The following is a 20,144-nucleotide window of genomic DNA, read 5'->3' as shown; positions in this document are numbered from 1 at the left end:
TGCTGGGACTTGTAGTACTACTAGAAAAAACAATATTCTTTAAATTTTCTCAAGGCTATCAGCCTCCCATCCGCAGCCCTTGGATGGGGGGGACAGCCTCGGGCTTCACCCCTGGCCCTTAGGTGGCTGGGGGGGGGGACCCCTTGATTGAAGGGGTCACCACTCCCCCAGGGTACCCCGGCCAGGGGTGACTAGTTGGATATTTAATGCCACGGCCGCAGGGCACTGTATAAAAGTGACCCCCGGCTGTGGCATTATCTGTCCAGCTAGTGGAGCCCGATGCTGGTGTAAAAAATACGGGGGACCCCTACTCTTTTTGTCCCCCGTATTTTTTGCACCAGCACCAGGCGCAGAGCCCGGTGCTGGTTTTAAAAATACGGGGGATCCCCTGTCCGTTTTTCCCCCGGATTTTTAGAACCAGGACCGGCTCGAAGAGCCCGAGGCTGGTTATGCTTTGGAGGGGGGACCCACGCAATTTTTTTTTCGGGTTTTTCACATTCCATTTAAAAATAAATAATATTTTAAAAAATATATAAATAATACTTGTGCCTCCAAAAAAGACAAACCAAGTACCTAATCCCTTCTAATATAAATAGATATGCTATTACCAAAAAAAAAAAACTGCAAAAAAAAAACATGTTTTTAAATTTTTTTTATTAGATTCCGCCAGCAAAGTGTGGCGGATTGAAAATGACGAATTTACTGTTTAAAAGCACTGTTGTCGAATTTACAAACTTCAATTGAATATACTTTTGTCGAATTGCCGCATTTGTACCATTGCAGAAAAGTCGAATTTGTCAAATGTCGAATTTTAAAGTCGAATTTTGAAAGCCTGTAAGAATAGGCTCCGTCCCCTTCTACCCCTGTACCTTGCTCTCTCCTGTCTGTGCTCTCTCCCGTCTGTAGGACTAGGCCCCGCCCCCTTCTTACCCTCCTGTGACTGCTCTCTCCTGACAAGTGGACCAGGCCTGCCCCCTACACGCTGCTGGTGTCTTCATTGTTACTTGGTCTGGAGCTCCGTTGGGGAGAGAACTCACGTGAGCTCATTAAGAATGAGGAACTGGGATGTTTTAATTTTATTGTGAGTAGTGTAGTGTGGTGATGTAGTATGTTGTATGGGGGGTATAGTGTAATTATGAAGTGCAGCATATGGGAGGGCTGTAGCATAGTGATGTAGTGTGGCATATGGGGGGTGGTAGCGCATAGGCGTGCGTACAGGGGGTGCCTGGGCGCACAGGCACTCCCTAATGTCCAGCACCGCTGCACGCCACGCTTGCTGTAGCACAGTGATCGCTGACTGTGTGATCGGTGGAGCCTAGCCTGCAGCTCATTTCCGTACCTCCCACCACCGCTGCACCCGACCCCCCTCTGCCTGCTGCTAATACTATGCTGAGTGCATTCGTCGGCGGCCTCACTGGGGGGACTGGCGTCACCTTGCAATGTGACGTGGTGATGTCCGCCCATGCTCTCCTCCCGCCCACCTGTGCTTTCCTCCTGCTGCGGTCTCTCAGTCCTAGTGTGCCGCGGCCGCCACACCACTGGCAGTGTTCCTCTAGGAGGGACTGGGAGCTGCTGGCAGACACATTCTGCTGAGACTTACTTGTCAGTGCGGGTTCCGGACGGCAGGCGGCGGGTGGGAGGGCAGACGGGGAGCAGGTGTCACAAGGAGTGTGTGGGTAACTAATTCACAATACTTCCGCTCAACGTGGCACTGCTGGTCCTTCATCTCCCATGTCTCTTCACCAGGTGGCGGGCGGCCCGGAAATTAAGTGATGTGTTGTGCAGCAGTCAGTGTGAAGTGACTGTGAGTAACACTGGTGGTGCTGATGATGCTGCTGCAGAATCTGGAAGCAATTAATTCATAAATATAATGTACTCTATCAGTGTTTCTCTGACGTCCTAGTGGATGCTGGGAACTCCGTAAGGACCATGGGGATTAGCGGCTCCGCAGGATACTGGGCACAAAAGTAAAGCTTTAGGACTACCTGGTGTGCACTGGCTCCTCCCCCTATGACAATCCTCCAAGCCTCAGTTAGATTTTTGTGCCCGGCCGAGAAGGGTGCACACTAGGGGCTCTCCTGAGCTTCTTAGTGAAAGTTTAGTTTTAGGTTTTTTATTTTCAGTGAGACCTGCTGGCAACAGGCTCACTGCATCGAGGGACTAAGGGGAGAAGAAGCGAACTCACCTGCGTGCAGAGTGGATTGGGCTTCTTAGGCTACTGGACACCATTAGCTCCAGAGGGACCGAACACAGGCCCAGCCTCGGAGCTCGGTCCCAGAGCCGCGCCGCCGGCCCCCTTACAGAGCCAGAAGCAAGAAGAGGTCCGGAAAATCGGCGGCAGAAGACATCCTGTCTTCACCAAGGTAGCGCACAGCACTGCAGCTGTGCGCCATTGCTCCTCAGCACACTTCACACTTCGGTCACTGAGGGTGCAGGGCGCTAGGGGGGGGCACCCTGAGCAGCAATAGAAACACCTTGGCTGGCGAAAATACATCACATATAGCCCCCAGGGCTATATGGATGAATTTTAACCCCTGGCAGATTCCACAGAAAAACGGGAGAAAAGGCCGCCGAGAAGGGGGCGGAGCCTATCTCCTCAGCACACTGGCGCCATTTTCTCTCACAGCTCCGTTGGAGGGAAACTCCCTGGCTCTCCCCTGCAGTTACTACACTACAGAAAGGGGTTAAAAAAGAGAGGGGGGCACTAATTAGGCGTAGTATAACAATACAGCAGCTATAAGGGGAAAAACACTTATATAAGGTTATCCCTGTATATATATATATATATATAGCGCTCTGGTGTGTGCTGGCATACTCTCCCTCTGTCTCCCCAAAGGGCTAGTGGGGTCCTGTCCTCTATCAGAGCATTCCCTGTGTGTGTGTGTGTCGGTACGATTGTGTCGACATGTATGAGGAGGAAAATGGTGTGGAGGCGGAGCAATTGCCTGTAATGGAGTTGTCACCCCCTAGGGAGTCGACACCTGAGTGGCTGAGCTTATGGAAGGAATTACGTGACAGTGTCAGCTCTTTACAAAAGATTGATGACATGAGACAGCCGGCTACTCAGCCTGTGCCTGTCCAGGTGTCTCAAAAGCCATCAGGGGCTCTAAAACGCCCATTACCGCAGATGGCAGATACAGACGCCGACACGGATACTGATTCCAGTGTCGACGATTAAGAGACGAATGTGACTTCCAGTAGGGCCACACGTTACATGATTGAGGCTATGGAAAATGTTTTTACACATTTCTGATAATACCAGTACCACTAAAAAGGGTATTATGTTGGGTGAGAAAAAACTGCCTGTAGTTTTTCCTGCATCTGAGGAATTAAATGAAGTGTGTGATGATGCGTGGGTTTCCCCCGATAAAAACTGTTAATTCCTAAAAAGTTATTAGCATCATACCCCTTCCCGCCAGAGGATAGGGCACATTGGGAAACACCCCCTAGGGTGAATAAAGCGCTCACACGCTTGTCTAAACAGGTGGCACTACCGTCCCCGGATACGGCCGCCCTTAAGGAACCTGCTGACAGAAAGCAGTAAAATATCCTAAAATGTATATACACTCACACGGGTGTGATACTGCGACCAGCAATCGCCTCAGCCTGGATGTGCAGTGCTGGGGTGGCTTGGTCGGATTCCCTGACTGACAATATTGATACCCTAGATAGGGACAGTATATTACTGACTATAGAGCATTTAAAAGATGCTTTCTATATATGCGTGATGCACAGAGGGATATTTGCCGACTGGCATCAAGAGTAAGTGCGCTGTCCATTTCTGCCAGAAGAGGGTTATGGACAAGACAGTGGTCAGGTGATGCTGATTCCAAAAGGCATATGGAAGTATCGCCTTATAAAAGGGAGGAGTTATTTGGGGTAGGTCTAACAGACCTGGTGGCCACGGCAACGGCTGGGAAATCCACATTTTTACCCCAGGTAGCCTCTCAACATAAGAAGACGCCGTATTATCAGGCGCAGTCCTTTGGGCCCCATAAGGGCAAGCGGGCAAAAGGCTCCTCATTTCTGCCCCGTGGCAGAGGGAGAGGAAAAAGGCTGCAGCAAACAGCCAGTTCCCAGGAACAGAAACGGTGGGGGCCCGTCTCATAAATTTCAGCGTGCAGTGGGCTCACTCACAGGTGGACCCCTGGATCCTTCAGGTGGTATCTCAGGGGTACAAATTGGAATTCGAGACGTCTCCCCTTCGCCGTTTTCCTAAAGTCTGCTTTACCGACGTCTCCCTCCGACAGGGAGGCGGTATGGGAAGCCATTCACAAGCTGTATTCCCAGCAGGTGATAATCAAGGTACCCCTCCTACAACAGGGAAAGGGGTATTATTCCACGCTGTTTGTGGTACCGAAGCCGGACGGCTCGGTGAGACCTAATTTAAATCTGAAATCCTTGAACACTTACATACAAAGGTTCAAATTCAAGATGGAGTCACTCAGAGCGGTGATGGCAAACCGGGAAGAAGGGGATTATATGGTGTCTCTGGACATCAAGGATGCTTATCTCCATGTCCCAAATTACCCTTCTCACCAAGGGTACCTCAGGTTTGTGGTACAGAACTGTCACTATCAGTTTCAGACGCTGCCGTTTGGTTTGTCCACGGCACCCCGGGTCTTTACCAAAGTAATGGCCGAAATGATGATACTCCTTCGAAGGAAGGGAGTTTTAATTATCCCTTACTTGGACGATCTCCGGATAAGGGCAAGATCCAGGGAACAGTTGGTAGTCGGGGTAGCACTATCTCAAGTAGTGTTGCGGCAGCACGGTTGGATTCTTAATATTCCAAAATCGCAGCTGATTCCGACGACACGTCTTCTATTCCTAAGGATGATCCTGGACACAGTCCAGAAAATAAGAATTTACTTACCGATAATTCTATTTCTCATAGTCCGTAGTGGATGCTGGGGACTCCGAAAGGACCATGGGGAATAGCGGCTCCGCAGGAGACTGGGCACAAAGTAAAAGCTTTAGGACTAGCTGGTGTGCACTGGCTCCTCCCCCTATGACCCTCCTCCAAGCCTCAGTTAGGATACTGTGCCCGGACGAGCGTACACAATAAGGAAGGATTTTGAATCCCGGGTAAGACTCATACCAGCCACACCAATCACACCGTACAACTTGTGATCTGAACCCAGTTAACAGCATGATAACAGAAGGAGCCTCTGAAAAGATGGCTCACAACAACAATAACCCGATTTTTGTAACAATAACTATGTACAAGTAATGCAGACAATCCGCACTTGGGATGGGCGCCCAGCATCCACTATGGACTATGAGAAATAGAATTATCGGTAAGTAAATTCTTATTTTCTCTAACGTCCTAGTGGATGCTGGGGACTCCGAAAGGACCATGGGGATTATACCAAAGCTCCCAACCGGGTGGGAGAGTGCGGATGACTCTGCAGCACCGAATGAGAGAACTCCAGGTCCTCCTCAGCCAGGGTATCAAATTTGTAGAATTTAGCAAACATGTTTTCCCCTGACCAAGTAGCTGCTCGGCAAAGTTGTAAAGCCGAGACCCCTCGGGCAGCCGCCCAAGATGAGCCCACTTTCCGTGTGGAATGGGCTTTTACAGATTTTGGCTGTGGCAGGCCTGCCACAGAATGTGCAAGCTGAATTGTACTACAAATCCAACGAGCAATCGTCTGCTTAGAAGCAGGAGCACCCAGCTTGCTGGGTGCATACAGGATAAACAGCGAATCAGATTTTCTGACTCCAGCCGTCCTGGAAACATATATTTTCAGGGCCCTGACTACGTCCAGCAACTTGGAATCCTCCAAGTCCCTAGTAGCCGCAGGCACCACATATGAAAAATTAGGTAAGGGCTTTTATAGGATAAAGCCGCCAATTCTGAGACACGATGTACAGAGAGCCAACGTAAAAAATAACAATGTTTATTAATAAAACATATAAAAAGATTAATTGTCAAATAACCGGTGAAAAATATATATAAATATATATAAGAACATTCTACCTTTGAGAAAGTCACGTGAACGTGACGAAACGCGTCAGGACCCGCCCCTATCCACACTCAGCTCAGGTGAAATCTTCCAGGTGTTCCTTGGTCCCCGCTGCACCCTCCTTCTACAGCATCCGACATCAGCGGCTTCAGCGCACACGCCGCCACGACCGGGTTGTGAGAGAGACGGTCCATTCCTTTCCGCTGCACAGCGTATATGGGCATTGCAGGACATTGAAGCCGAGGACGCTCGGCTCTTACCAGCCCATTTTGGAAAGGTATTGAATATCAATTTCAACTGAGGGACTTTTTTATTCATTAGGATCCTACCAACACACCTGGTATTTATCAACTATCTAACAAGTGAATCACTGAACTTTTCACCCCAATAAGCTGAGTCATTACAATATACCACTAGTTCACGTCTAGTGACTGTTCTTATATATATTTGTATATATTTTTCACCGGTTATTTGACAATTAATCTTTTTATATGTTTTATTAATAAACATTGTTATTTTTTACGTTGGCTCTCTGTACATCATGTTTCGTTCCTGATATTCAGCGCAGCCGTTTGTTCTTTTTCTATGCTATCACCACAATACTACACATAGTATTCCGGCAAGCGCAGACTATCAGGAACATAAAATTGTGATTATTTAATTCTATGAAACACGTATTGGTTTTCACTTTTTATTTTGATGATTAGGCGCTCGTTTGTTGCAGTTTTTTGTTTTGGTCAATTCTGAGACACGCCTGGCTGAAGCCAGGGCTAACAGCATTACCACTTTCCATGTGAGATATTTTAAGTCCACAGTGGTGAGTGGTTCAAACCAATGTGATTTTAGGAATCCCAAAACTACATTGAGATCCCAAGGTGCCACTGGAGGCACAAAAGGAGGCTGTATATGCAGTACTCCCTTGACAAACGTCTGAACTTCAGGAACAGAAGCCAGTTCTTTTTGGAAGAATATTGACAGGGCCGAAATTTGAACCTTAATGGACCCTAATTTGAGGCCCATAGACAGTCCTGTTTGCAGGAAATGCAGGAAACGACCCAGTTGAAATTCCTCTGTAGGGGCCTTCCTGGCCTCGCACCACGCAACATATTTACGCCAAATACGGTGATAATGTTGTATGGTTACATCCTTCCTGGCTTTGATCAGGGTAGGGATGACTTCATCCGGAATGCCTTTTTCCTTCAGGATCCGGCGTTCAACCGCCATGCCGTCAAACGCAGCCGCGGTAAGTCTTGGAACAGACATGGTCCCTGCTGGAGCAGGTCCTTTCTTAGAGGTAGAGGCCACGGGTCTTCCGTGAGCATCTCTTGAATTTCCGGGTACCAAGTCCTTCTTGGCCAATCCGGAGCCACGAGTATAGTCTTTACTCCTCTCCTTCTTATGATTCTCAGTACTTTTGGTATGAGAGGAAGAGGAGGGAACACATACACTGACTGGTACACCCACGGTGTTACCAGAGAGTCCACAGCTATTGCCTGAGGGTCCCTTGACCTGGCGCAATATCTGTCCAGCTTTTTGTTGAGGCGGGACGCCATCATGTCCACCCTTTGGTTTTTCCCAACGGTTCACAATCATGTGGAAGACTTCTGGGTGAAGTCCCCACTCCCCCGGGTGAAGATCGTGTCTGCTGAGGAAGTCTGCTTCCCAGTTGTCCACTCCCGGAATGAACACTGCTGACAGTGCTATCACATGATTCTCCGCCCAGCGAAGAATCCTTGCCACTTCCATCATTGCCCTCCTGCTTCTTGTGCCGCCCTGTCTGTTTACGTGGGCGACTGCCGTGATGTTGTCCGACTGGATCAACACCGGCTGACCCTGAAGCAGAGGTCTTGCCTGACTTAGGGCATTGTAAATGGCCCTTAGTTCCAGGATATTTATGTGAAGTGACGTTTCCATGCTTGACCACAAGCCCAGGAAATTTCTTCCCTGTGTGACTGCTCCCCAGCCTCTCAGGCTGGCATCCGTGGTCACCAGGACCCAATCCTGAATGCCGAATCTGCGGCCCTCTAGGAGATGAGCACTCTGTAACCACCACAGGAGAGACATCCTTGTCCTTGGAGACAGGGTTATCCGCTGATGCATTTGAAGATGCGATCCGGACCATTTGTCCAGCAGATCCCACTGAAAAGTTCTTGCATGGAATCTGCCGAATGGAATCGCTTCGTAAGAAGCCACCATCTTTCCCAGGACCATTGTGCATTGTACTGACACTTGGCCTGGTCTTAGGAGGTTCCTGACTATGTCGGATAACTCCTTGGCTTTCTCCTCCGGGAGAAACACCTTTTTCTGTACTGTGTCCAGAATCATCCCTAGGAACAGCAGACGTGTCGTCGGAATCAGCTGCGATTTTGGAATATTTAGAATCCATCCGTGCTGTCGTAGTACTACTTGAGATAGTGCTACTCCGACCTCTAACTGTTCTCTGGACCTTGCCTGCTTACTTTGTGCCTTCCAATGCACAATGCAAACTACAGGTAGTGCTGCAGGGCCCACACCCTTTTACTTGCCGTACAGAGTAGCTCTGGAGCTGTTACAGTGCCCAGCTGCTGCAAGAAATCAGCTTGAATGCTTCAGGGGCTGGGGCATAGCCAACATGAGCCCCACACCGAAGGAGGGTGGAGGTGTTTAATGCGAACTAGGGGTCATCCAAGCGCCGCAAAAGGCCGCCATGCCCTGCACGCCCCTTTTCTCTTTTCATATGCAGACGAGGGTTGAAGCCAACTTTGACCCACTGCTTGGATGACATCACCGTATGCAAATCCATCTGCTGCAGGCCTTCCCCCAGGAATGCTTGCACTAGTTGTTGCATTTGGTTTGTTGTTTGACCCACTGCTTGGATGACATCACCGTATGCAAATCCATCTGCTGCAGGCCTTCCCCCAGGAATGCTTGCACTAGTTGTTGCATTTGGTTTGTTGTTTGGGGGTGCTTCATTATTAGGCAGCCTTCTGCCCTCCCATGTTCATCTGAAAATTTGTGTTCTCCCTGCAGTTGTTGTCCCCAGATGAGAGTTCCCTTGTGCTGCCTCAGTTGAATCTCCTTTACTTGACAGAGATGTGCCTGAGCAGCGGCCCTCCCCAGCCCTATCCCAAATCATACTTATTTTGCATAGGAGATACCATGGTCATGAAGATTGTTCTCCCAGGGTGAGGTTCATTCATTGCATTCTGGGTATGCTGACCCCTGTGATTTCCCCAAATGTGGGAAACTCGACTGCATTATTTGTGGTAGTGGGGGACTGTGTTTGTGCTTTCCTCTGGTCAGCTCTGGTAAAAGTCAGATTTATTTGTCTCAGATCTTCCTCTAGCCTTGTTCTTCTTTCGAGAGTTCCCTTGTGCTGCCTCAGTTGGATCTCCTTCACTTGACAGGGGGGTACCCGAGCAGCGACCCTCCCCAGCTCTAGCCCAACTTCTACTTACCTGGCAGGTGAGATACTATGATCATGTAGGTGCTTCTCCCAGGGCAAGGCTCACCCATTGCACTCTGGGTGTGCTGCTCCTGCGATTTCCCCAAATGTGGGAAACTTGACTGCATAATTTGTGTTTCCCCTGGTCGGCTCTCATATAATTCAGATCTCTTTGTCTCAGGTCTCTCTCCAGCCTAGTTTGCTGTCTGTTTCAACTTCTCTTTTCTTGAGCCGCTCCCTTCTATGCCCTTGCGCACTATCCTGACTTCTCCCGTCTGCTTACTTTGTGCCTTCCAATGCACAATGCAAACAACAGGTAGTGCTGCAGGGCCCACACCCTTTTACTTGCCGTTCAGAGCAGCTCTGGAGCTGTTACAGTGCCCAGCTGCTGCAAGAAATCAGCTTGAATGCTTCAGGGGCTGGGGCATAGCCAACATGAGCCCCACACCGAAGGAGGGTGGAGGTGTTTAATGCGAACTAGGGGTCATCCAAGCGCCGCAAAAGGCCGCCATGCCCTGCACGCCCCTTTTCTCTTTTCATATGCAGATGAGGGTTGAAGCCAACTTTGACCCACTGCTTGGATGACATCACCGTATGCAAATCCGTCTTCTGCAGAACTTCCCCCAGGAATGCTTGCACTAGTTGTTGCATTTGGTTTGTTGTTTGGGGGTGCTTCAGTATTAGGCAGCCTTCTGCCCTCCCATGTTCATCTGAAAATATGTGTTCTCCCTGCAGTTGTTGTCCCCAGATGAGAGTTCCCTTGTGCTGCCTCAGTTGAATCTCCTTTACTTGACAGAGATGTGCCTGAGCAGCGGCCCTCCCCAGCCCTATCCAAAATCATACTTATTTTGCATAGGCGATACCATGGTCATGAAGATTGTTCTCCCAGGGTGAGGTTCATTCATTGCATTCTGGGTATGCTGACCCCTGTGATTTCCCCAAATGTGGGAAACTCGACTGCATTATTTGTGGTAGTGGGGGACTGTGTTTGTGCTTTCCTCTGGACAGCTCTGGTAAAAGTCAGATTTATTTGTCTCAGATCTTCCTCTAGCCTTGTTCTTCTTTCGAGAGTTCCCTTGTGCTGCCTCAGTTGGATCTCTTTCACTTGACAGGGGGGTGCCAGAGCAGCGACCCTCCTCAGCTCTAGCCCAACTCCTACTTACCTGCCAGGTGAGATACTTTGATCATGAAGGTGCTTCTCCCAGGGCAAGGCTCACCCATTGCACTCTGGGTGTGGTGCCCCTGCGATTTCCCCAAATGTGGGAAGCTTGACTGCATAATTTGTGTTTCCCCTGGTCAGCTCTCGTATAATTCAGATCTCTTTGTCTCAGGTCTCTCTCCAGCCTAGTTTGCTGTCTGTTTCCACTTCTTTTTTCATGAGCCCCTCCCTTTTATACCCTTGTGCACTATCCTGACTTCTCCTCCTGTCTGCTTACTTTGTGCCTTCCAATGCACAATGCAAACTACAGGTAGTGCTGCAGGGCCCACACCCTTTTACTTGCCGTACAGAGCAGCTCTGGAGCTGTTACAGTGCCCAGCTGCTGCAAGAAATCAGCTTGAATGCTTCAGGGGCTGGGGCATAGCCAACATGAGCCCCACACCGAAGGAGGGTGGAGGTGTTTAATGTGAACTAGGGGTCATCCAAGCGCCGCAAAAGGCCGCCATGCCCTGCACGCCCCTTTTCTCTTTTCATATGCAGACGAGGGTTGAAGCCAACTTTGACCCACTGCTTGGATGACATCACCGTATGCAAATCCATCTGCTGCAGGCCTTCCCCCAGGAATGCTTGCACTAGTTGTTGCATTTGGTTTGTTGTTTGGGGGTGCTTCAGTATTAAGCAGCCTTCTGCCCTCCCATGTTCATCTGAAAATATGTGTTCTCCCTGCAGTTGTTGTCCCCAGATGAGAGTTCCCTTGTGCTGCCTCAGTTGAATCTCCTTTACTTGACAGAGATGTGCCTGAGCAGCGGCCCTCCCCAGCCCTATCCCAAATCATACTTATTTTGCATAGGAGATACCATGGTCATGAAGATTGTTCTCCCAGGGTGAGGTTCATTCATTGTATTCTGGGTATGCTGACCCCTGTGATTTCCCCAAATGTGGGAAACTCGACTGCATTATTTGTGGTAGTGGGGGACTGTGTTTGTGCTTTCCTCTGGTCAGCTCTGGTAAAAGTCAGATTTATTTGTCTCAGATCTTCCTCTAGCCTTGTTCTTCTTTCGAGAGTTCCCTTGTGCTGCCTCAGTTGGATCTCTTTCACTTGACAGGGGGGTACCCGAGCAGCGACCCTCCCCAGCTCTAGCCCAACTCCTACTTACCTGCCAGGTGAGATACTATGATCATGAAGGTGCTTCTCCCAGGGCAAGGCTCACCCATTGCACTCTGATTTCCCCAAATGTGGGAAGCTTGACTGCATAATTTGTGTTTCCCCTGGTCGGCTCTCGTATAATTCAGATCTCTTTGTCTCAGGTCTCTCTCCAGCCTAATTTGCTGTCTGTTTCCACTTCTTTTTTCATGAGCCCCTCCCTTTTATACCCTTGTGCACTATCCTGACTTCTCCTCCTGTCTGCTTTCTTTGTGCCTTCCAATGCACAATGCAAACTACAGGTAGTGCTGCAGGGCCCACACCCTTTTACTTGCCGTACAGAGCAGCTCTGGAGCTGTTACAGTGCCCAGCTGCTGCAAGAAATCAGCTTGAATGCTTCAGGGGCTGGGGCATAGCCAACATGAGCCCCACACCGAAGGAGGGTGGAGGTGTTTAATGCGAACTAGGGGTCATCCAAGCGTCGCAAAAGGCCGCCATGCCCTGCACGCCCCTTTTCTCTTTTCATATGCAGACGAGGGTTGAAGCCAACTTTGACCCACTGCTTGGATGACATCACCGTATGCAAATCCATCTGCTGCAGGCCTTCCCCCAGGAATGCTTGCACTAGTTGTTGCATTTGGTTTGTTGTTTGGGGGTGCTTCAGTATTAGGCAGCCTTCTGCCCTCCCATGTTCATCTGAAAATATGTGTTCTCCCTGCAGTTGTTGTCCCCAGATGAGAGTTCCCTTGTGCTGCCTCAGTTGAATCTCCTTTACTTGACAGAGATGTGCATGAGCAGCGGCCCTCCCCAGCCCTATCCCAAATCATACTTATTTTGCATAGGAGATACCATGGTCATGAAGATTACTCTCCCAGGGTGAGGTTCATTCATTGCATTCTGGGTATGCTGACCCCTGTGATTTCCCCAAATGTGGGAAACGCGACTGCTTTATTTGTTGGTAGTGGGGGGACTGTGTTTGTGCTTTCTTCTGGTCAGCTCTGGTAAAAGTCAGATTTCTTTGTCTCAGATCTTCCTCTAGCCTTGTTCTTCTTTCGAGAGTTCCTTTGTGCTGCCTCAGTTGGATCTCCTTCACTTGACAGGGGGGTGCCCGAGCAGCGACCCTCCCCAGCTCTTGCCCAACTCCTACTTACCTGCCAGGTGAGATACTATGATCATGAAGGTGCTTCTCCCAGGGCAAGGCTCACCCATTGCACTCTGGGTGTGCTTCCCCTGCGATTTCCCCAAATGTGGGAAACTTGACTGCATAATTTGTGTTTCCCCTGGTCGGCTCTCGTATAATTCAGATCTCTTTGTCTCAGGTCTCTCTCCAGCCTAGTTTGCTGTCTGTTTCCACTTCTCTTTTCTTGAGCCGCTCCCTTCTATGCCCTTGCGCACTATCCTGACTTCTCCCGTCTGCTTACTTTGTGCCTTCCTACGCACAATGCGAACTACAGGTAGTGCTGCAGGGCCCACACCCTTTTAGTTGCCTTACAGAGCAGCTCTGGAGCTGTTACAGTGCCCAGCTGCTGCAAGAAATCAGCTTGAATGCTTCAGGGGCTGGGGCATAGCCAACATGAGCCCCACACCGAAGGAGGGTGGAGGTGTTTAATGCGAACTAGGGGTCATCCAAGCGCCGCAAAAGGCCGCCATGCCCTGCATAACCCTTTTCTCTTTTCATATGCAGATGAGGGTTCCAGCCAACTTTGGCCCACTGCTTGGATGACATCACCGTATGCAAATCCGTCTTCTGCAGACCTTCACCCAGGAATGCTTTTACTAGTTGTTGCATTTGGTTTGTTGTTTGGGGGTGCTTCAGTATAAGGCAGCCTTCTGTCCTCCCATGTTCATCTGAAAATATGTGTTCTCCCTGCAGTTGTTGTCCCCAGATGAGAGTTCCCTTGTGCTGCCTCAGTTGAATCTCCTTTACTTGACAGAGATGTGCCTGAGCAGCGGCCCTCCCCAGCCCTATCCCAAATCATACTTATTTTGCATAGGAGATACCATGGTCATGAAGATTGTTCTCCCAGGGTGAGGTTCATTCATTGCATTCTGGGTATGCTGACCCCTGTGATTTCCCCAAATTTGGGAAACTCGACTGCATTATTTGTGGTAGTGGGGGACTGTGTTTGTGCTTTCCTCTGGTCAGCTCTGGTAAAAGTCAGATTTCTTTGTCTCAGATCTTCCTCTAGCCTTGTTCTTCTTTCGAGAGTTTCCTTGTGCTGCCTCAGTTGGATCTCCTTCACTTGACAGGGGGGTGCCCGAGCAGCGACCCTCCCAAGCTCTAGCCCAACTCCTACTTACCTGCCAGGTGAGATACTATAATCAGGAAGGTGCTTCTCCCAGGGCAAGGCTCACCCATTGCACTCTGGGTGTGCTGCTCCTGCGATTTCCCCTAATGTGGGAAACTTGACTGCATAATTTGTGTTTCCCCTGGTCGGCTCTCGTATAATTCAGATCTCTTTGTCTCAGGTCTCTCTCCAGCCTAGTTTGCTGTCTGTTTCAACTTCTCTTTTCTTGAGCCGCTCCCTTCTATGCCCTTGCGCACTATCCTGACTTCTCCCGTCTGCTTACTTTGTGCCTTCCAATGCACAATGCAAACTACAGGTAGTGCTGCAGGGCCCACACCCTTTTACTTGCCGTTCAGAGCAGCTCTGGAGCTGTTACAGTGCCCAGCTGCTGCAATAAATCAGCTTGAATGCTTCAGGGGATGGGGCATGGCCAACATGAGCCCCACACCAAAGGAGGGTGGGGGTGTTTAATGCGAACTAGGGGTCATCCAAGCACCGCAAAAGGCCGCCATGCCCTGCACGCCCCTTTTCTCTTTTCATATGCAGATGAGGGTTGAAGCCAACTTTGACCCACTGCTTGGATGACATCACCGTATGCAAATCCGTCTTCTGCAGAACTTACCCCAGGAATGCTTGCACTAGTTGTTGCATTTGGTTTGTTGTTTGGGGGTGCTTCAGTATTAGGCAGCCTTCTGCCCTCCCATGTTCATCTGAAAATATGTGTTCTCCCTGCAGTTGTTGTCCCCAGATGAGAGTTCCCTTGTGCTGCCTCAGTTGAATCTCCTTTATTTGACAGAGATGTGCATGAGCAGCGGCCCTCCCCAGCCCTATCCCAAATCATACTTATTTTGCATAGGAGATACCATGGTCATGAAGATTACTCTCCCAGGGTGAGGTTCATTCATTGCATTCTGGGTATGCTGACCCCTGTGATTTCCCCAAATGTGGGAAACGCGACTGCTTTATTTGTTGGTAGTGGGGGACTGTGTTTGTGTTTTCCTCTGGTCAGCTCTGGTAAAAGTCAAATTTCTTTGTCTCAGATCTTCCTCTAGCCTTGTTCTTCTTTCGAGAGTTTCCTTGTGCTGCCTCAGTTGGATCTCCTTCACTTGACAGGGGGGTGCCCGAGCAGCGACCCTCCCCAGCTCTAGCCCAACTCCTACTTACCTGCCAGGTGAGATACTATGATCATGAAGGTGCTTCTCCCAGGGCAAGGCTCACCCATTGCACTCTGGGTGTGCTGCCCCTGCGATTTCCCCAAATGTGGGAAACTTGACTGCATAATTTGTGTTTCCCCTGGTCAGGTCTCGTATAATTCAGATCTCTTTGTCTCAGGTCTCTCTCCAGCCTAGTTTGCTGTCTGTTTCAACTTCTCTTTTCTTGAGCCGCTCCCTTTTATACCCTTGTGCACTATCCTGACTTCTCCTCCTGTCTGCTTACTTTGTGCCTTCCAATGCGCAATGCAAACTACAGGTAGTGCTGCAGGGCCCACACCCTTTTACTTGCCTAACAGAACAGCTCTGGAGCTGTTACAGTGCCAAGCTGCTGCAAGAAATCAGCTTGAATGCTTCAGGGGATGGGGCATGGCCAACATGAGCCCCACACCGAAGGAGGGTGGGGGTGTTTAATGCGAACTAAGGGTCATCCAAGCGCCGCAAAAGGCCGCCATGCCCTGCATACCCCTTTTCTCTTTTCATATGCAGATGAGGGTTCCAGCCAACTTTGGCCCACTGCTTGGATGACATCACCGTATGCAATTCCGTCTTCTGCAGAACTTCCCCCAGGAATGCTTGTAATAGTTGTTGCATTTGGTTTGTTGTTTGGGGGTGCTTCAGTATTAGGCAGCCTTCTGCCCTCCCATGTTCATCTGAAAATATGTGTTCTCCCTGCAGTTGTTGTCCCCAGATGAGAGTTTCCTTGTGCTGCCTCAGTTGAATCTCCTTTACTTGACAGAGATGTGCATGAGCAGCGGCCCTCCCCAGCCCTATCCCAAATCATACTTATTTTGCATAGGAGATACCATGGTCATGAAGATTGTTCTCCCAGGGTGAGGTTCATTCATTGCATTTTGGGTATGCTGACCCCTGTGATTTCCCCAAATGTGGGAAACTCGACTGCATTATTTGTGGTAGTGGGGGACTGTGTTTGTGCTTTCCTCTGGTCAGCTCTGGAAAAAGTCAGATTTCTTTGTCTCAGATCTTCCTCTAGCCTTGTTCTTCTTTCGAGAGTTCCCTTGTGCTGCCTCAGTTGGATCTCTTTCACTTGACAGGGGGGTGCCCGAACAGCGACTTTCCCCAGCTCTAGCCCAACTCCTACTTACCTGCCAGGTGAGATACTATGATCATGAAGGTGCTTCTCCCAGGGCAAGGCTCACCCATTGCACTCTGGGTGTGCTGCCCCTGCGATTTCCCCAAATGTGGGAAACTTGACTGCATAATTTGTGTTTCCCCTGGTCGGCTCTCGTATAATTCAGATCTCTTTGTCTCAGGTCTCTCTCCAGCCTAGTTTGCTGTCTGTTTCCACTTCTCTTTTCTTCAGCCGCTCCCTTCTATACCCTTGTGCACTATCCTGACTTCTCCTCCCATCTGCTTACTTTGTGCCTTCCAATGCACAATGCAAACTACAGGTAGTGCTGCAGGGCCCACACCCTTTTACTTGCCTTACAGAGCAGCTCTGGAGCTGTTACAGTGCCCAGCTGCTGCAAGAAATCAGCTTGAATGCTTCAGGGGATGGGGCATGGCCAACATGAGCCCCACACCAAAGGAGGGTGGAGGTGTTTAATGCGAACTAGGGGTCATCCAAGCACCGCAAAAGGCCGCCATGCCCTGCACGCCCCTTTTCTCTTTTCATATGCAGATGAGGGTTGAAGCCAACTTTGACCCACTGCTTGGATGACATCACCGTATGCAAATCCGTCTTCTGCAGAACTTCCCCCAGGAATGCTTGGACTAGTTGTTGCATTTGGTTTGTTGTTTGGGGGTGCTTCAGTATTAGGCAGCCTTCTGCCCTCCCATGTTCATCTGAAAATATGTGTTCTCCCTGCAGTTGTTGTCCCCAGATGAAAGTTCCCTTGTGCTGCCTCAGTTGAATCTCCTTTACTTGACAGAGATGTGCATGAGCAGCGGCCCTCCCCAGCCCTATTCCAAATCATACTTATTTTGCATAGGAGATACCATGGTCATGAAGATTTTTCTCCCAGGGTGAGGTTCATTCATTGCATTTTGGGTATGCTGACCCCTGTGATTTCCCCAAATGTGGGAAACTTGACTGCATTATTTGTGGTAGTGGGAGACTGTGTTTGTGCTTTCCTCTGGTCAGCTCTGGTAAAAGTCAGATTTCTTTGTCTCAGATTTTCCTTTAGCCTTGTTCTTCTTTCGAGAGTTCCCTTGTGCTGCCTCAGTTGGATCTCCTTCACTTTACAGGGGGGTACCCGAGCAGCGACCCTCCCCAGCTCTAGCCCAACTCCTACTTACCTGCCAGGTGAGATACTATGATCATGAAGGTGCTTCTCCCAGGGCAAGGCTCACCCATTGTACTCTGGGTGTGCTGCTCCTGCGATTTCCCCAAATGTGGGAAACTTGACTGCATAATTTGTGTTTCCCCTGGTCGGCTCTCGTATAATTCAGATCTCTTTGTCACAGGTCTCTCTCCAGCCTAGTTTGCTGTCTGTTTCCACTTCTCTTTTCTTCAGCCGCTCCCTTCTATACCCTTGTGCACTATCCTGACTTCTCCTCCCGTCTGCTTACTTTGTGCCTTCCAATGCACAATGCAAACTACAGGTAGTGCTGCAGGGCCCACACCCTTTTACTTGCCTTACAGAGCAGCTCTGGAGCTGTTACAGTGCCCAGCTGCTGCAAGAAATCAGCTTGAATGCTTCAGGGGATGGGGCATGGCCAACATGAGCCCCACACCAAAGGAGGGTGGAGGTGTTTAATGCGAACTAGGGGTCATCCAAGCACCGCAAAAGGCCGCCATGCCCTGCACGCCCCTTTTCTCTTTTCATATGCAGATGAGGGTTGAAGCCAACTTTGACCCACTGCTTGGATGACATCACCGTATGCAAATCCGTCTTCTGCAGAACTTCCCCCAGGAATGCTTGCACTAGTTGTTGCATTTGGTTTGTTGTTTGGGGGTGCTTCAGTATTAGGCAGCCTTCTGCCCTCCCATGTTCATCTGAAAATATGTGTTCTCCCTGCAGTTGTTGTCCCAAGATGAGAGTTCCCTTGTGCTGCCTCAGTTGAATCTCCTTTACTTGACAGAGATGTGCATGAGCAGCGGCCCTCCCCAGCCCTATTCCAAATCATACTTATTTTGCATAGGAGATACCATGGTCATGAAGATTTTTCTCCCAGGGTGAGGTTCATTCATTGCATTTTGGGTATGCTGACCCCTGTGATTTCCCCAAATGTGGGAAACTTGACTGCATTATTTGTGGTAGTGGGAGACTGTGTTTGTGCTTTCCTCTGGTCAGCTCTGGTAAAAGTCAGATTTCTTTGTCTCAGATTTTCCTTTAGCCTTGTTCTTCTTTCGAGAGTTCCCTTGTGCTGCCTCAGTTGGATCTCCTTCACTTTACAGGGGGGTACCCGAGCAGCGACCCTCCCCAGCTCTAGCCCAACTCCTACTTACCTGCCAGGTGAGATACTATGATCATGAAGGTGCTTCTCCCAGGGCAAGGCTCACCCATTGTACTCTGGGTGTGCTGCTCCTGCAATTTCCCCAAATGTGGGAAACTTGACTGCATAATTTGTGTTTCCCCTGGTTGGCTCTCGTATAATTCAGATCTCTTTGTCTCAGGTCTCTCTCCAGCCTAGTTTGCTGTCTGTTTCCACTTCTCTTTTCTTCAGCCGCTCCCTTCTATACCCTTGTGCACTATCCTGACTTCTCCTCCCGTCTGCTTACTTTGTGCCTTCCAATGCACAATGCAAACTACAGGTAGTGCTGCAGGGCCCACACCCTTTTACTTGCCTTACAGAGCAGCTCTGGAGCTGTTACAGTGCCCAGCTGCTGCAAGAAATCAGCTTGAATGCTTCAGGGGCTGGGGCATAGCCAACATGAGCCCCACACCGAAGGAGGGTGGAGGTGTTTAATGCAAACTAGGGGTCAGACAAGCGCCGCAAAAGGCCACCATGCCCTGCACGCCCCTTTTCTGTTTTCATATGCAGAGGAGGGTTGAAGCCAACTTTGACCCACTGCTTGGATGACATCACCATATGCAAATCCATCTGCGGCAGGCCTTCCCTCAGGAATGCTTGCACTAGTTGTTGCATTTGGTTTGTTGTTTGGGGGTGCTTCAGTATTAGGCAGCCTTCTGCCCTCCCATGTTCATCTGAAAATATGTGTTCTCCCTGCAGTTGTTGTCCCAAGATGAGAGTTCCCTTTTGCTGCCTCAGTTGAATCTCCTTTACTTGACAGAGATGTGCATGAGCAGCGGCCCTCCCCAGCCCTATTCCAAATCATACTTATTTTGCATAGGAGATACCATGGTCATGAAGATTTTTCTCCCAGGGTGAGGTTCATTCATTGCATTTTGGGTATGCTGACCCCTGTGATTTCCCCAAATGTGGGAAACTTGACTGCATTATTTGTGGTAGTGGGGGACTGTGTTTGTGCTTTCCTCTGGTCAGCTCTGGTAAAAGTCAGATTTCTTTGTCTCAGATTTTCCTCTAGCCTTGTTCTTCTTTCGAGAGTTCCCTTGTGCTGCCTCAGTTGGATCTCCTTCACTTTACAGGGGGGTACCCGAGCAGCGACCCTCCCCAGCTCTAGCCCAACTCCTACTTACCTGCCAGGTGAGATACTATGATCATGAAGGTGCTTCTCCCAGGGCAAGGCTCACCCATTGCTCTGGGTGTGCTGCTCCTGCGATTTCCCCAAATGTGGGAAACTTGACTGCATAATTTGTGTTTCCCCTGGTCGGCTCTCGTATAATTCAGATCTCTTTGTCTCAGGTCTCTCTCCAGCCTAGTTTGCTGTCTGTTTCCACTTCTCTTTTCTTGAGCCGCTCCCTTCTATGCCCTTGCGCACTATCCTGACTTCTCCTCCTGTCTGCTTACTTTGTGCCTTCCAACGCACAATGCGAACTACAGGTAGTGCTGCAGGGCCCACACCCTTTTACTTGCCTTACAGAGCAGCTCTGGAGCTGTTACAGTGCCCAGCTGCTGCAAGA

At 49.6% G+C, this 20,144-nt stretch overlaps 18 non-coding genes and 1 pseudogene across 18 annotated transcripts; all 19 read left to right on the top strand.

Annotated features, from left to right (window-relative positions):
- The first annotated feature begins 9,082 nt into the window (after positions 1-9,082).
- On the top strand, positions 9,083-9,246 carry LOC134997311 (U1 spliceosomal RNA). Its single transcript, XR_010199844.1, has one exon. It is a non-coding gene; the product is annotated as a U1 spliceosomal RNA (small nuclear RNA).
- A 152-nt stretch (positions 9,247-9,398) lies between these two features.
- LOC134997204 (U1 spliceosomal RNA) lies at positions 9,399-9,540 on the top strand (annotated as a pseudogene).
- A 692-nt stretch (positions 9,541-10,232) lies between these two features.
- On the top strand, positions 10,233-10,396 carry LOC134997050 (U1 spliceosomal RNA). The gene has a single exon (XR_010199605.1). It is a non-coding gene; the product is annotated as a U1 spliceosomal RNA (small nuclear RNA).
- Positions 10,397-10,548: 152 nt separating this feature from the next.
- LOC134997422 (U1 spliceosomal RNA) lies at positions 10,549-10,711 on the top strand. Its single transcript, XR_010199940.1, has one exon. It is a non-coding gene; the product is annotated as a U1 spliceosomal RNA (small nuclear RNA).
- A 674-nt stretch (positions 10,712-11,385) lies between these two features.
- Positions 11,386-11,549, top strand: LOC134996994 (U1 spliceosomal RNA). Its single transcript, XR_010199550.1, has one exon. It is a non-coding gene; the product is annotated as a U1 spliceosomal RNA (small nuclear RNA).
- A 972-nt stretch (positions 11,550-12,521) lies between these two features.
- Positions 12,522-12,687, top strand: LOC134997226 (U1 spliceosomal RNA). Its single transcript, XR_010199771.1, has one exon. It is a non-coding gene; the product is annotated as a U1 spliceosomal RNA (small nuclear RNA).
- Positions 12,688-12,839: 152 nt separating this feature from the next.
- On the top strand, positions 12,840-13,002 carry LOC134997258 (U1 spliceosomal RNA). Its single transcript, XR_010199802.1, has one exon. It is a non-coding gene; the product is annotated as a U1 spliceosomal RNA (small nuclear RNA).
- A 671-nt stretch (positions 13,003-13,673) lies between these two features.
- LOC134996989 (U1 spliceosomal RNA) lies at positions 13,674-13,837 on the top strand. Its single transcript, XR_010199546.1, has one exon. It is a non-coding gene; the product is annotated as a U1 spliceosomal RNA (small nuclear RNA).
- A 152-nt stretch (positions 13,838-13,989) lies between these two features.
- LOC134997356 (U1 spliceosomal RNA) lies at positions 13,990-14,152 on the top strand. Its single transcript, XR_010199886.1, has one exon. It is a non-coding gene; the product is annotated as a U1 spliceosomal RNA (small nuclear RNA).
- A 671-nt stretch (positions 14,153-14,823) lies between these two features.
- Positions 14,824-14,988, top strand: LOC134997260 (U1 spliceosomal RNA). The gene has a single exon (XR_010199804.1). It is a non-coding gene; the product is annotated as a U1 spliceosomal RNA (small nuclear RNA).
- Positions 14,989-15,140: 152 nt separating this feature from the next.
- On the top strand, positions 15,141-15,303 carry LOC134997250 (U1 spliceosomal RNA). The gene has a single exon (XR_010199794.1). It is a non-coding gene; the product is annotated as a U1 spliceosomal RNA (small nuclear RNA).
- A 674-nt stretch (positions 15,304-15,977) lies between these two features.
- LOC134997033 (U1 spliceosomal RNA) lies at positions 15,978-16,141 on the top strand. The gene has a single exon (XR_010199588.1). It is a non-coding gene; the product is annotated as a U1 spliceosomal RNA (small nuclear RNA).
- A 152-nt stretch (positions 16,142-16,293) lies between these two features.
- On the top strand, positions 16,294-16,456 carry LOC134997240 (U1 spliceosomal RNA). Its single transcript, XR_010199785.1, has one exon. It is a non-coding gene; the product is annotated as a U1 spliceosomal RNA (small nuclear RNA).
- A 674-nt stretch (positions 16,457-17,130) lies between these two features.
- On the top strand, positions 17,131-17,294 carry LOC134997135 (U1 spliceosomal RNA). The gene has a single exon (XR_010199687.1). It is a non-coding gene; the product is annotated as a U1 spliceosomal RNA (small nuclear RNA).
- Positions 17,295-17,446: 152 nt separating this feature from the next.
- LOC134997301 (U1 spliceosomal RNA) lies at positions 17,447-17,609 on the top strand. The gene has a single exon (XR_010199835.1). It is a non-coding gene; the product is annotated as a U1 spliceosomal RNA (small nuclear RNA).
- Positions 17,610-18,283: 674 nt separating this feature from the next.
- Positions 18,284-18,447, top strand: LOC134997134 (U1 spliceosomal RNA). Its single transcript, XR_010199686.1, has one exon. It is a non-coding gene; the product is annotated as a U1 spliceosomal RNA (small nuclear RNA).
- Positions 18,448-18,599: 152 nt separating this feature from the next.
- LOC134997281 (U1 spliceosomal RNA) lies at positions 18,600-18,762 on the top strand. The gene has a single exon (XR_010199826.1). It is a non-coding gene; the product is annotated as a U1 spliceosomal RNA (small nuclear RNA).
- A 674-nt stretch (positions 18,763-19,436) lies between these two features.
- On the top strand, positions 19,437-19,600 carry LOC134997066 (U1 spliceosomal RNA). Its single transcript, XR_010199620.1, has one exon. It is a non-coding gene; the product is annotated as a U1 spliceosomal RNA (small nuclear RNA).
- A 152-nt stretch (positions 19,601-19,752) lies between these two features.
- On the top strand, positions 19,753-19,913 carry LOC134997421 (U1 spliceosomal RNA). Its single transcript, XR_010199939.1, has one exon. It is a non-coding gene; the product is annotated as a U1 spliceosomal RNA (small nuclear RNA).
- Positions 19,914-20,144: the final 231 nt, after the last annotated feature.

The sequence above is a fragment of the Pseudophryne corroboree genome, unplaced genomic scaffold (genome assembly GCF_028390025.1).
Source record: "Pseudophryne corroboree isolate aPseCor3 unplaced genomic scaffold, aPseCor3.hap2 scaffold_144, whole genome shotgun sequence".
In the NCBI taxonomy this organism is placed as follows: Eukaryota; Metazoa; Chordata; class Amphibia; order Anura; family Myobatrachidae; genus Pseudophryne; species Pseudophryne corroboree.
The sequence above is the reverse complement of the archived record's forward strand: the minus strand, read 5'-3'. Positions and strand labels throughout refer to the sequence as shown.